We start from the raw sequence: 15,777 nt of genomic DNA, 5'->3' as shown, positions 1-15,777 counted from the left end.
GGCCTCCCTCTGCTTGCTTGGGTCATCCTTCTGAGAGGGTGCCTGCACCTCCATGGTAACGTCCAGGGAAGTGCCTGCCATTTGCAGTGCAACCACAAGGTGTCTCCCGTTCCTTAGCTATGCTTTTTTTTTTTTTTTTTTTTTGGTTTTTCGAGGGTGCCTTGCAGGGGTGGTGGATGGCTTGGAGCAGAACAGCAAAAACAAACACTATCACATTGAAAATCCCAAATGAGCCGATTATGGAATTCCTCTATTATTATTTTTGTCCCCACCCCAAAGAATATAATTGCCAAAAGGGTCAGCAAACTGTGATGCATGGGCAAAGATTCTTTTTGTACACCCCACATAATAAATAATATGGCTTTGTATATTTTAAGCAGTAAATTAAAATATAAGACTATTAATATTTCATGACACTTGAAAATGCCATGAAACTCAAACTTCAGTGTTTGTAAGACAGTTTACTGGCAACAGACATTCATGGACTCTTTGTAGAAAGGAGACTGCCTGGCTGTAGAAAGTCTCATACCCGGCTGCACAGTCTCAGCATGAGACTCTTAATCTCAGGGTCATGGGTCTGTGTCCATGTTGACTGCCATTTGTAGAAAGGAGGCTACTTGTTCATTTTCTGCCCACCCAGACCCGAATAATCACACAGAAATTATATTAGTTACTTGGCCAATAGCTTAAGTGTATTCCTAGCTAGCTCTTACATCTTAAATTAACCTATTTCTATTAATCCGTGTATCACCATGAGTCTGTGGCCTACTGGTAAGGTTCTGGTGGGCAGCTTTCTCTTTCAGCAGCTACCTGGTGTCTCTCTGACTCTATCTACTCTCCCTCTATATTTCTGTTCAGATTTCCTGCCTGGCTTTACTGTGCTAAGCCATTGGCTGAAACAGCTTTATTTATCAACTAATAAAAGCAACACATATACAGAAGAACATCCCATATCAGGTGCCATATATGTGATTCTTAGGGCAAGAAGACTCAAAATAATTTTTTGCTCTGAATATGAATGGGAAATGAAATGCAAAGTTGAGATGTGTTTGTTTTATCTTTAAATCTGTATTTAGCAGCCATTCATCATTTAATTAACACTTAAATAATTAATTAGTTTATACCAGTTTTTATTGTAAGGCTATTGCAAATGTGAAATTGTTTTTGGTTTTCTTAAAATTTATTGAGATTTATTTATTTTATAGGTATGAGTGTTTTGCCCACATGCATATATATGGACCATGTGTGCCCATGGAGGTCAGAAGAGGGCAAAAGATCCCCTGGAACTGGAGTTACAGACAGTTGTGAGCTGCCATGTGGCTACTGGGAATCACACGGAGGTCCTCTGGAAGAGCAGCTAGTGCTCTTAACCACTGATCTATCTCTCTGGTCTCTTTAGTTTCCTAAAAGCATTCATTTATTTATGTGTGTGTTCGTGTGAGTGCAGGTGTGTGTGTGTGCATATTCTGCACATGTGTGGAGGCCCGAAGAAGGTGCTGAGTATCCTACCTTACCACCCTCTACCCACTCTTTTGAGGTAGGGTCTCTTCCTCGGTCCGGGACTTACCTTTTCTTGGCTAGGCTGGAAGCCAGCAAGCCCTAGAGATTTTCCTGTCTCCATTTTCCTTGGAACTGATTATGAGGGATGTTGGGCTTTTGGGGGTGCTCATGACTATGCAGCAGGCTTTCTTAACTGGGGAGCCATCTTTGTAGTCCTGAACTCTAAGTTTTTAATCAATTCATACTATTTCTCCATTAATCACTAGAGTCTTAGTGCTTACTCCACAAATTTGTAGTGTGTACTAAATCCTGGCAGCCTCTAGGTGTCCAGATTCTTTCAAAACTGGAAGTAATGCTAATGATCAACGAATCCACTTCTGTTTGCATTTTGAGGAGGAGGGCGAATGCAGGTTTCACTGATTTGCCCAAAGTTGTGTAAATGGTGATAGCTTTCCTACCGCGAATGCTATGGTACCTTCTGCAGGAAGATAAAGCCTGCTTTGCCCCAAAGTTTCCTTCATAATTTGTACTTTTTCATTCACACTCACTGCAAACTGTGGGTGAGGCACTGTCTTATGCTGCTTCATTTGCTCCGCAGTAGTGATAGCTGTCGTCCTTAGGGTGCTTCCTGTGTGCTGAGCATGCAGCTGAAAAGAAAACCACACAGGTGAAAAAGCAGGCTTGGAGCCCTTAAGTAATGCACCCAAAGTTACTTGGTTAACATGTGGTAGACACAGGCTTCCTCACCAAAGCTAAGTGCTAACTAAATAGAACATTTTTGGGGAAGAATGTCTCTCGCAGAGTTAACCATGGTATTAGAGAGCTAGAGAGGAATGGTGGGGGTACCCTGGGCCAGTGTCCTTCTTCGGGAGGATGCTGAGAAGTCTCTTTCTGGATCCTGACCATTTCAAAGTTTCAAAGAAAGAAATAAAATGACTTCTCCCAAAGTACAGCTATGACCCTTATACATAAGGAAAGTTCATTCCTTTCAAACCTCTCCATGCCACAAGTCATATCCATTTTCTGGCATCTTAGCTATGATATGATGCCCACACTCCACCCGGCAGTCACTAGAGAAAGGACTTCCCATTCCCTCTCTGCTCTGCCGTTGAACACACACCCCAGGCTTGCCATATTCCATTTACCAATTTGTGTTGATTCATGCCTCTTTTCTCCAGCACTCCGGCTCTGGTGTTACCACTCATGTATAAGAGGGCTCCATGTGCATCCCTATGTGCTCAGTTCTTTCTCAGTCCTAAATGAAACTGCTGGCATAGAGTTCGGTATTCACAAAACCATTTGTTAATTTTCTCAAGGCTACTCTGGCAAAAAAAAAAAAAATAAGTCTGATCAGTTCCTGCTTTCACCTGGCTTTTGTGGTATTCTCAGATAGTGTCCACAGGCAAGCTTTCAATTGTGTTAACAGTACCAGTGAGAAGCAGACTAGTACAGACATTATGGTGATACTGACATTTTCTTCCTAACAAGAGTTTAAATACACCAAGAAGCAAACACCAATAACTTTGATATTGACGTTTTCAGTGTCTGTTAATGTGTGCACCAAATTGCTTAAGAGATGGTCCCTGCCTTCCAAGTTAATCTAATGAAAGTGTGTTTCAACACACACACACAAAAAAGGTTTCAACACCCAGGATTCCAGATAGAGTTCATTCATGGTTACAATGAATACTATGAAACTGGTTTGTAAGAGTTGGACATTTGAGCAATACAGGCAATGACTATGGGCACAGGGAGACTACTCCTGGGTTGCATATGGCCAGAAGGTGGCACTGCAGTAACTTGGTGTTTCTAGAAGTAACTATCTTGTGAAAGAGTAGAAGGTGCAGTCCTTCCCTCTTTTACACATCTGGGAGCTAAGTGCTCACCAGATTCCTGACAGCCAATCATTGAGGGAAGCAAACTGCCCATCTTAATCAATGCAGCCAGTCTGCTCTCTCTCCCACTATCTGTTCTTCACCTCCATCTGAGGTCATTAAGACCTCTCAACTCAAAAGGGAGTCTAGGAGGGCAGAAAAAGCTGAGATGTTCCCAGTTCCTGAGACCCCCTCAATCTCAAGAATGCCTTGGCTCCCGTACATGCAATTAGTTACTCAAGCGCGCAATAGTTCCCCAAATTGTCACTATTAATTGCAGCCACCAGATGGCAGTCTTGTCACATTTGCCTTTGTAGCTGCTCTAAAATTTAGCCTTGTTTTCAAAGGAAAGGGGAGATGAATGAGAGGAGTTAGACACTTCAGGACAGAGAATGATTTTTTTCAGATATGGCAAGATCCTTAGTTAATAGTATGAAGGAAATTGATATAAACACTATTAAATATATATTCATAAGTGAATATATTTACAATAAGTTAGAATGTGAAGTGCCATGCACATGTAAGCATATATAAATCACCAGCAGCATCCCTACCACCACTACCGCCACCATCGCCACCACCATCATCATGGACATCCTCTGTTCTCCCATCATCTGGCCTGGGAGAGCGGTTGTAAAACATCTGGAATAAATCTCACCACCTTTCCAGCCAGCTCTCAAGAGTTGCCTGGAGCCTCGTCTGACCTCATCTGCTTTGAGGACAAGCGGAGGATCCAGTAAGTGAGGAACACTTAGGCGTGAGAGGAACAAGTACCAGGGATGTCCACATTGTAAGAGAGCTGAGAAAAGAGAGCCAGGAGAAATAAACAAATGAACAGGCTCTTAGGCTTTCGAGCCTGTCTCTCTGGCTGAGGAGAGGCCAGGGTCATATGCCATGTCCCCAGCAGTTGTGTTGCCTATTGGTTTTTGCATCTAGGCAGAACTCTGTCATTTTAATATGCCAGTGGAAGTGTTCAGGCAATGCCAAGAGATACTTGTAAGCGTTTTCAAAAGGAGGATTCCTGAAGTGTATGGGAGATGCAATTGTAGGACACACCTGTTGGAATTAGCAAGTATTGTTGAGTAGTGGGACATTCTTTCCAGTTTGAATAAAAAAAAATCTAGTTTCTATTGTTTGTTGTGTCTTGAGACATCTATACTTACTGGAAATTCTTCACCTGTCTGCCAGTCTTACTTCCTTACTTTACGAGGATGACTTTTCCCCCAAATATTCTCCCAGACAGCCCAGTCTGTTTGGGTCTCATCCTACTTGCTAGCATTAAGGAATTTCAAAGAGAGGCATAGACTGCATAGGGAGAGAGGCCCTGAGGAATCCCTTTGCTGACAGATAGGGAATGCAACTTATGAGGTGGTCATCTGAACAGAGTTACGCAGCTGGATTTTGGGTTCTCAAGGTCACATCTGGGCATAGTGTAACCCAGAACCCATATAGTCTGTTGATGGGGCTGCTGCCAGAACTGGCTCCTCAGGGTTCAGGTGCTGGGCTGATGGGTTTCAGCATCTCCATGCCACAGTGACTGCACCGTCATCCTGACCTCTTCCTTTTATGATTGCCTTCTTTTAAACACAAGACTGATTCTCTGATTTTCTTTATGTATATGTGTGTGTGCCTGCATGCATTTATGTGCACCGCATGCATGCGGGTTCTCGTAGAGGCCATAGGATGTTGCATCTTCTGGAACTGAAGCTATAGGTAGCTGCGAGTCTTTTGATATTGTGTTGGCAAATGAACCTGGCTCTTCTAGGGGAGCTGTGTTTTTAACTGCAGAGCCATTTCTCTAGGTTTTTATGTTTGTTTCATTAAAAGAATCTCCCATACGTCAGAATTTGAGGTCTTCTGGTTTTAGTCATATTTAGTGACCCACAAAGAAGTGCTTTAGTTGATATGAATTCATTGAGAATGTGAAACTACTTTTGTTTGCCTTGAAGGTTATTGGGAAAGAAGCCAGGCCTGAAGACACAGGAGGAGAATGGGGTTTACAGGCTCAATGCAGCAGGGGAGGAAGGAGAAGGTGGGGACAGACATGGCTTCTTGTGTAATCAATACAAACATTTAAATAATGTTGAAGCTTCAAATGCTGAAGGTTTTTCTTGGAATATTGCATTATGTGTGTGTGTAGATGCTCACTTAAACTCAACCCACATACCCACCCATCTACACACACATGTACATAAACTCATACACACATGCACATGTGTGCACATGTGTAAAGACACACATTTGAGTGGTGATAGGAGACAATGCTCACTTTTCTATTTCTCCTTTCCTCTCCCAACTGCTTATCACCTATGTCTTCATTTTTAGTTGTTCCATAAATCCACTGGGTGCCAGGACTTGTCCTAGACACTGGGAAAAAGAAATGCAAAAGACATTTCTGGTGTTCTGAAGTTTATTTCATCAAGCCTTCCCATGGTCTGCCTCAAGATAGCCTAGTAACTGTCATGTGATATTACAAGTGCAGGAATAAAGTTGTGGCTGGTCAGTGGTGGCATATACCTTTAATACTAGCACTCAGGAGACAGAGGCAGGCAGATGTCTAAGAGTTCGAGGCTAGCCCGGTCTACAGAGCTAGTTTTGGGACAGGCTCCAAAGCTACACAGAGAAACCCTGTCTCAAAAAACCAAGAGAAAAAATTAAAGCATAAAGCTACGTGAAAGCCTGACATAGAGATTGGGAATCCAGTAAACACTCATGGGTGGACTTAATCAATAAGTTATACGATCGCAGAGATAGCTGTACTTTGATGCGCAGAGAGCAGGTTGTGAAAGAGTCCATATTTTTTTCTTCTTAACTTGAATGAACGAATAGGAGTTTACTAGGTACTAGAAGGAGAACATCTCTTAGAAAGGTGTAGGAGCATGCTTGCATGTACATGCCCTCTCACACAAAAACATTAAAGTGCCTGGCGTGTCTGATAAAAGAGAATTAGCTGGATGTAGTGTAGCAAGCCTGTATACCAGTGCTAAGGGGTCAGAGGCAGGAAGATTGCAAGTTTGAGGCTAGGCTTGACTGTGGAGGAAGATCCTGATTGAAAACTAAGAGCTGGAAATGTAGCCCTGGGATAGGGCAGTTGCGCGTCACGCCCTAGTGCTTAAACCCTTAGCACTAGGAAAAGAAAGCAGCCCCACAGTCTGCAGTGCAAAGGATCCCAGAGGAACACGGTTGGAGGAGCTGGGCGGGGGTTGGGCAAGCGTGTGAAAGGATGTGTTTCTTGCTCTGGGTACTGTGAACTCTCTACCTGACGGCAACATAGGTGCACCAAAGACTTTTGAGCAGGGAAATGGCACGACTGCCAGGCAGGACTTGGTGATTAACCTGAAGACCTTTCCTGGCTAAGGTGGCAAGAATAGGAGGCTGCAGAATTCTCAGCCCTAAAAGAGACATCTGTATCACATGTCCTCCTCCCGAGCCTCAATGATCGTTGAGGAAGAATGGGTGGAAAGACTGCAAGAGCCGGAGGTTGTGGGTGACTACAAGAAAGTGTCCTGCAGGCAGCACAATTGGCTGCATATATGAAACCTTGGCAGTTATAAACTGCCATGCAAGTTATAAATCCCATGCAAGGTGAAGCCAGAGCACGTCCCGGAACGGAGAGGGAGGTCAGCATGCATGTTTGCCTGCATGTGTGCCTGTGCACAGTTCGAGGGCCTGGTGCCTGTGCACACTTCGAGGGCCTGGTGCCTGTGGTGGCCAGAAGGGGCATCTGATCCCCTGGAACTGGAGTTACAGGTGGTTGTGAGCCGTTGTACGGACGCTGGAAATCAAGCCTGGGTCCCCTGGAAGAGCAGCCTGCGCTATTAACTGCCAACCCGTCTCTCTAGTGCCAGTTTTCAGCACCTTGACTCCCAGTGTCTCTGCAGATGAGAGAATTTGTACCTACAGGGCTCATCCGGATGGGGTTGTGGGTGCTCAGTAGTAAATTCTAACTCCTCTTTGGGCTGTGCTTTTACCTCGGCTGTGCACGAGGCTTGTTCCCATGGTTTACATTCTTTTCTGCTTCCAGAGTGAAACGGAGAGGCATGAAGCCTAGAGGAAAGCAATGTGCATCAGTCAGGTTAGTGCCAGAAACGGAATGCTGAGAGATAAGCAGCCGGCTTTTCGGTTCAAAATGAGCTGCTCGACTGAAAGCCTTGAGGGTCTGCATATGTGTGACAGCTGTGTAGCTTGGTCTGTTCGTGGGTTCCTAGCAGTGGGATCAGGACCTGCCCCCACTTAAGCTGGCTGTTGGGAACCTATTCCCCATGCTGGGTTGCCTTGCCCAACCTTATGCAGGGGGAGGAGGAGTTTGATTCTGCCTCAAGTTGGTGTGCCATGCTGTGTTGATGCACAGGGAGGCCTTTCCCTCAGAACGGAGGTGGGGGAGGAGAGATGGAAGTGGAGGTGGAGGGGTGAATGGGGACCGGAGGAGAGGAGGGAGGGGAAACTGTGACTGGGATGTAAAATAAATGAAAAATTTTAATTAATAAAAAATATTCATACCATTCAAAAGCAACTTGAGGGCAGTAACTTACTTACTGTGAAGCCTCCCTGTCACAGCCCTGTTGGTGTCAGGGAAATGTCGGAGGGATGGAACACAGCCAGTGGGCTCAGCTGTTGCTATATGCGTGGTCTTCCGCTGGTCTTCACTGATGAATCATGCCCCCTAGAGTTGTGTACGGCCCGTGAATCTGCTGGCAGCAACCCTTCCTGGGAGGGCCTTTCTTTCTCCTTCCCTTCCTGGGTACTATCTGGAGTTCTTCCCTCAGCACTTGGCTTCGAAAAACAATTTGATTTTTTTACGCTGTAAATAGACATACACTAATGGGAGCCATTTTCAAGCTGGTTCCAGGACTGACTTCACATCAGTGTGAAGGAAATGCGGGCAGCATGATTTGGAGAAAAAGGAGGGAAGGTGTGTGGGGAGTGAGAGAGCCACAGAAAGCATGGTGGTGGAGGGGCCAGCCAGGGAATCTGTGCACAGGGCGGAGGCAGGCCTTTTCTGAGGAGATGGGAACGGAGGAGCGAGGAATTGTTTGCCGCTTCTGGGTCTGCACAGGCTATAGGACTTGCCCTCTAATTTTACCTAAATGAAGTGAGCAAGGATCCACGACTCATCTCAGTTTTTCTTGGCAGAGCAAATAAATTTCAAACTCCTCAAGTGAGAACTGTATCATACTTCTTAATTATGAGGTTCAAATGGTGCTACTCACTCTGTGGATCCGATGTGTCTGTGCTTGTGATAATAAGAATATCGTCTCTAAGGGGGATAGAATAAGGAATTCAAAACACCAGGAGACTGGAGCATGGAGCATGGAGCAAGGTGCTTCCAAATGGAACAGCATCAAATAACTAACTGCCTAGGCCCTGGCTTGCCGAACTGCAGTTGGCCTGTGAGTTGGCCTGTTCCGTGCCCTTCTCTCTCCATCATGGATGGGTTGGCTCATTGAGATTAGGCCTAGCAAAACCCTTCTGATTTTCCAAACATCTGATCAACTTACCTGCTGAGGGAGAAGAGATTTGTTTTCTAGTTTTTGGACAAGAACAAGACTGGCTATCCTTCTAGAAGTCAAAGACTGGGCTTCTGAGGGGCTGCATGTTCCTGAAGCTATGGGTAATATCTATGCGTATGGGTGGTCTTTCAGGGGAAGTTATGATCTCCGAGGTTACCAGATCATTAAGAATCTTTGCAGTGGTGTCCTGGCGATCTATGGTGACTTCCAGGAAGTTGAGTCCTCTCGGTGGCACTGAGTAGGGAGGGAATGAATACCATGGACAATGTGCTCTGGGTTCCAACTTGAATGGTGCCATTCTACTCTGAGGGTTCATTGTAGATTTCTGTAGACATTCAAAGAAGGTAGACTAAGCCGCCTTAGGACTTTCATGGCAATGGTTGACTCAGGCAACTCACTGGATTCTTAAGAATTCCATTTAAGCCAATTTGTACGTGAAAAGGGGTGTGAGAAGGAATATGTAGGGAGGAAAATCTGCCTATGATGAATACCGTAAACAGTAACAGGAATCACTGTGGGCTGAGGAGTCCTCTTGGTAGGATTTAATATAAAATAAGTGCCTTGGTCTTAATTCCGCCACTCCTCACCAAAGAGATTTTTGTCAGTCGTTCAAATTCTATGAATCTTATTTCTTCTCTGCCTAAATCATTATTTTAAAATTTTATATTTTTGTTATTAGTGAATGAGTGTGCATGTGATGTGTGTATCTGATATGTGTGGAACACCCCAGCTGCATGGGGTGGGAGGAGGCCATGGGGGTCTGGGCAGGGCCTGGCAATGGCACATTGGGTGCCAATTTGTTGGCGTACAAAAGAGTTTCACAATCGCCAGGGATGGAGTATATCAAAGGTTTATTTATTTGGGAGTAAACTCACAAAAAGGGTAGCGATTCACAATCCTCTGAGTGCACTGGGAACTGGAATTGAATCCAGGAGCACAGGCTTTTTGTCTGCATTTATAGTACATGAGACCATGCCCAAAGTGGGCCGGTGTCTTAAAGGCTATTGGTTCTTACAGCAGATATGATGTGTGTGTTTGTGTGTGTGTGTGTGTGTGTGTGTGTGAGAGAGAGAGAGAGAGAGAGAGAGAGAGAGAGAGAGAGAGAGAGCGCAAACAAGAGCATGTGTGTGTCGTGTGTGCTGTGGTATGGCTGTGGAGGTCAGAGGACAACTTTTTCGACTTCTTGGAGTGGTTTTCTCCTTCCAATATGGGTTCCAGGATGCATTGTACCTGATTAGAAATTTCTTTATCTACTGAACCATCTTGCTAGCCCAAGGTTAAGTGTATTTTACTCAAAGTAGAAATATCAATAACTCCTATCAGTCCTTTCCCCAAAGTTATTTATAAAGGTAAAGTGAGATAATATGTATGAATTCTAAATTGCATGGAATTTTGTATGTTCCTAGTGTCTCATTAGAAAGAATAATGGGTTGGTGGAAGACATTAATTTACTTCTGGAATATGATAAAATTTTTTTTAAAAGATTATCTTTTTAAAATAATTTCACATATGTATACAATATATCTCGATTGTATCCCCTTCAACTTCCCCTTCTCCACTCCCACTCCCCAGTATGTCCCTTTCCCACCATCTCATCCTCTTGAATGGTGGATCTTATCTTGGAGCTTCATCTAAAGTCTAAAGGTTGTCCTTCATCACTATCAGGATAGAGCCTGAGGCTCTAAGTCAAGACCAGTCTCAAAGGTTCTATTGTGGATGCTGGTTAGGGAAGGGAGCATAGTGGATGAGCAGAGGAGATGGAAGTTGTCCTGGCAGGACAATTGAATTGCTTTTGAAGTTTCTAGATAAGAGTTGAGAACTTATGTTTCAATTTGTCTCAACTGAAGGCATCCATCCAGCAGAAAGCAAAGGTGTGGCTATGTAGTGAAGAGCCAAGAAGTCCAAAGTAATTGACACTGGGGTGTGTACATGCAAAGCTATAAAATAAATGACTGAATTGGGGAGCCTGAGCTATGGGGGTGGAGCTGGTATTTCAAACTACATGAGTAGAATTTAGGTCAGAAGAAGGATACAGTCTGGAATTACTTGTTGAGTTTGTTTAAGCCAAATCAAGACCCTTTATTCCGATCTAGTATTCAAAGGAACTGGAAGTGCCAGAAGAACTTCTACTTCGGCTCTTAAACCCGGAGAAAAGAACAAGAGTGGGTGGTTCAGAGAAAAAAAAAGTTTAAAAATTTCCTTGAGCAATGAAGAATAGAGCCAGGCCCAGAGCTGTAATTCACAGGGCCTCGGATGAACCTCCAGCAGCCTCAGCTGTCCCCACATCTGGAGAGCTCAAGGAGTAGTGGGAAACAGTGGGAGAGCTCATTCCTTTGGTCCCCCAAGGCGCTCTCCAAAGTTGCGCCCATTGACATTCTGTTTGCTTTGCTTTTTTCTGGAGTGTAGATTTCATGGTGAGAAGATGAAACACCCATGACTTTTAGGGATCTTTGATAAAGAATGATAAAGACATGAGGGGACAAGGGATGAATTGATAAGTTCATCAATTTATTTTCATGTTAAGGTATAAGACACGATTTGAATTCCAACTTGGCGAGCTAATGATTTATAATCTCGAATCTGAGAAATCGAAATGCTTCTAATCACTTTCCTTCCCCGAAAAATCTTGCCCAACCAATCCAGTGCTTATGACCCTAGTCTCTGCAGGGTTCATCTTGTTATTTTGGGAGGAACTCCCAGGATGCCCTAGGCCAACAGAGTCATCTTTGGTCTTGATGTTAGAAAATCACCAGCCTCACCTCTGAAGGAAGTAAAATCTAACCTGACTGTGGCTGCCATCTCTGGCCTCAGCACTTCCCTTATTGGGCTGATCTTCTGCCTGGAACCCTCTGAATGAACCTGGCACAGGCACATGGTCAACACCTGTGCTGGAGACCATCATGGAGATTGACACAGGAGGAAAGGGAGCCCTGATTTTGATGAGTTTCTGAGGCACGATGGCTGTAGCCCTGTCCACACAATTAGAAGAAGTCAAGCAAATGGAACCTTTCTGTGTGAGCGCAATAAACGAGGGGCTTTTGCCATCTTTAAACAGGCATAGGCGAGATTAAGACGATATCCTATGCAGGAGAAATGGCTTCCATGGAGCTCCTCATGTGTTAAGAGCTACATGAAGCAGCTAAGATGGTCGATTAGGTTTGAGCAGGTGTTCTGTGTTCAGGGAGGGTAAAGAGAGGTGAGTTCATGAGCTGAGTAAGGAAGCTGCTGGCCAGCTGACTTTATATTGACTCATTTGAACTCGAGACATCTCAACCCTGAAACACTGGGCTAGGTGATGAGGTAGTGGACTTGTTTCAGAGAGGTGTGGGGGGGCATGAAGAATTGCAAGAGCAGCACATTGGGGAGTCTACTTCATGGGGCAGGCTTACTCCATTTTGGAGGTGAAAATGTTTGCCAAATGTTTAATAGAATAGAATAATTAAACCGAGCATAGCATAGGTTTAATCATTCACTCAAGTTGTATGGAGAGTCTGGTGTGCCCAACACTATGCCAGAGCCCAAGGGAAAGAACAGTGAACAAGACACATAGGCTTCCACTCTTACTCACACAGGGAATCAATAAATAAAGAAGATCCAGGGCCAAAGAGATGGCTCAGTGGGCAGAGGTGCTTCTGCATAGGCCTGATGACCCGAGTTCCTTCCTCAGACCCCACAAGGTGGCAGGAGAGAACAGATTCCTGAGAGGTGTTTTGTGATGTCCACATGTATGCTGTGGCAGATACACACACACACACACACACACACACACACACAAAGACATACACACACAAATACACATCTATACACTCACAAATAAATGTAATAAAAGTTAGTTTTTTAAAATTGAGATAGATTCCAGAATCTAAACAAAGTATGCCATTGTAATTACTTTGTGACAATGGCTGACTTGGAGACAGCCCCCGGGGAAGCTGCATGTTGGAAACTTCAAGGGTATTGAAGACCAAACAGATACAGTCAGGCTTCCAATCTCTCTCTGGGGGTGGTGGTACCTTTTACTTTCCAAGGACAACTGCATAGCAGAGGACAGAGAAAAGCAGGAGGGTGGTAGCTGTGAGGTCCTAGCACAGAAATTGGCAGCTGAAGCCACGAAGGAGACCCTTCCCAGAGCTGGGGAGGATGTTTCCATAAGCTTTCTTCTCTCACCTGTTGGGAATATGGAAAACTCCAGAAGGCCGTGATGCCAATCAGAGGACTTAGTAAAGCGTGGTAGTGGTGACGATGATGATGGTAGCAGATACTATCTCTAGTACTAGTATGTACTGTTGTAAGAAACAATTTTTATGTGTTCCCAACACTATTGTACTCTTTGGAAGTATTATTTATTTAATCTTCATAGCTATTGGAGCTAAGGTATTATCCTTACCCTCTCCCCCATTTTTGCAGTGGGGAAACTGAAGTTTAGAAAAACACTGTCATGTACTGTGCAGCTGGCATCTGATGAAGGATTTGTGATTCTGGCCTCTGTTTCTCTGTCCCTGTCTCTCTCTCTCTGTACCTGTCTATCTGTCTATTTGTCTCCTCTCTCAGCTATCATACACATAAAGCGTTCCATCCCATCGAGTTTTCTTCTATCTCTGTCTATTGATCTATGTGTCGTTACACTGATCCTGTGCTCTTACCCTTAGCTCTGCGCCTTTTGTAGGCCTCAGTCAGATAGTCATCAATAGCGGATGTAGCAGTGTCTTTAGAGACCAGAGCTTTCCAATGCGGTTCTCTGACAGAGGACCCCTTATCTAGATTGGTCCCTGCTCATCTGACAGACAAGGAAACTCAGAGTCTGAGAATCAGATCAGTAATAATAGCAGGGTGGATTCTGAGTTCTCCTAATTTCCACTTCCTGTGCTTTTACACCATCATATTCCTCTGCCTTGATTTCCTCACTAGAGATCCCTGGCAAAAGTGCCTGAATAAAATTGTCTTCCCAAGATGGGAGAGACAAGTACTAAATAAGATAAAGCACATAGAACGTTTGGTGTAGTGCCTGGTCCCTAGTAAGTGTGCAACATTGCTAGTGTCTTTGCCTAAGTCCATAAGGTCAGGTTCCGTGCTCAGGGGTGAGCTCTTTGGGCTGTGACTGGGGAAGGGAGATTGGAAGTTCCTGGGTGGGGAGGAGGTTTCCTCTCCCTGGGCTTGCCGTGTTGACTGTCAGGCAGCAAGACCTTGTTCAAACCCATCATAACGAGAGTAAAATGTGGTTGGAAGTCTTGTAATCCACCATCAAAACTGTCGGGCGTAGGAAAGAAACTGCTTGCTCTAAATAAGTGGCTTTTCATTGCGGAGTTGCTTTTTAATTATAGGCCTCCTTTGAACACTCAAACACAAGGCCTTTGTAAACTGTAACTCCCTCTTACACACATTCCTCTCCTATGCCTACTTTCCCTTTCATTTATAGAGTACAAACACCCATCTCTTACTCATTCACGTAATGAATTTCAGATCTTTTGTCTCAGTTAAGGAGGGGCCTCAGTAGAATTATGGGCATCTGTCAGTCTTCCCATTCCAGGGCCCTGGAGGGAGAAGATAATGGGCAAATATACTCTTTGTTGATGGACCTCTCCCACCTTTTTCTCTCCTCTGACAATGGAACCTGTTTGCTTGGGCAGCGCTTCTCTAACACAGCTCCCCAGCCTTTCCTCACCACCTTCTTCATCCTTAAAACTGCCACCATTCCCTTCTGGCGCTCTCTTCCCAATGAAACCCAGAGCGTTTTGTTTCCGGAAAGACCTTCAGCTTATCAAGAGAGACTAGGTAGGAAAGCCTTTTTCCTCTCTTTGGTTTCTTCCTTGTTAGAGAAAAAAAGAGATTCTGCCCGGATTTATTTATTTCATGTATACGCACATGAGTGTTTTGCCTGCATGCGTGCCTGCGTCTGAACAGGTTAGAATGCTTCGGATCCACCTGCACTGGAGTCACAGATGACGGTGAGTCGTTATGTGGGTGCTAGGAACTGAACCTGGGTCCTCGGCACGAACAAGTGCTCTTAACCACCGAGCCACCGCTCCTAGTCCAGATTCTGCAAACACACGAGAATCCTGAAGTCTAGTGCCACGCACAGGTCCCCAGGCTTATTTCCAAGCTGGATGGGAGAAGTTGTGCTTTCTCCAGCGGATCCATACTCTCCCACCCCAGTCCCCTGCTCTCTACTTGGACTAGGATCAAATGACACACAGAAGATGCATGGTCTACTTTTCTACTGCCCACCAGTCCCTTGGCTCTCCCTGATAGAAGACAACCAACATTTGCTGGTCTATCTCCTTCAGGCACTAGGGTATTGGTAAATGTCTACTAAAGGCTAGCATTAACAGTACCTTCACTGTGACCTATTTTGCGGCCCAATGCTATGCCCCTGTAGGAGAAGTGGAGACACTAAGTGGCAGGTAAGTGGAATTCCCATCTTCCTCTAATCTCTTCTCTGGGTGCTCTGGGCTGTGCGGAAGGACAGAAGGTCTCAGCGGCTCAAGGCCAGAGACAACAATCAGATAATTAGGAAGTGATGGAGTTTTGAGAGTTTATCATCTTTGTTTCAAAATACAATTTATTTAATTGTAAGTTTTACTTAATTTAATTTTAAACAATAGTTGCATTTAACAGCTGCCTGGCAGAATTCCTGAAAAATCTGACTCCCTGTCTGGGCTCATACAGTACAGCACTGACCCCACAGAGGTCAGTGAGCCATGGTGACTCTGGATTCAAGAAGAGCTGGTTTTGTTCCCTAGAGGTTGCTCTCCCAACGCCAAGACGTTTAAAGGGGACCTCCCTGGTTTGAGGTCTTTTAGGAGACTTGATGTTTAAGAAGCAGGGGTGGGGGCTGCTGCAACTGGAGAAAAGAGGTGGCCCTAGGAAAGGAGGTCAGTACTGTCTTGGGTCCAGAC

This window comes from Arvicola amphibius, chromosome 3 (assembly GCF_903992535.2).
Source record: "Arvicola amphibius chromosome 3, mArvAmp1.2, whole genome shotgun sequence".
Classification (NCBI taxonomy): Eukaryota; Metazoa; Chordata; class Mammalia; order Rodentia; family Cricetidae; genus Arvicola; species Arvicola amphibius.
Note: the sequence above shows the minus strand (reverse complement) of the source record.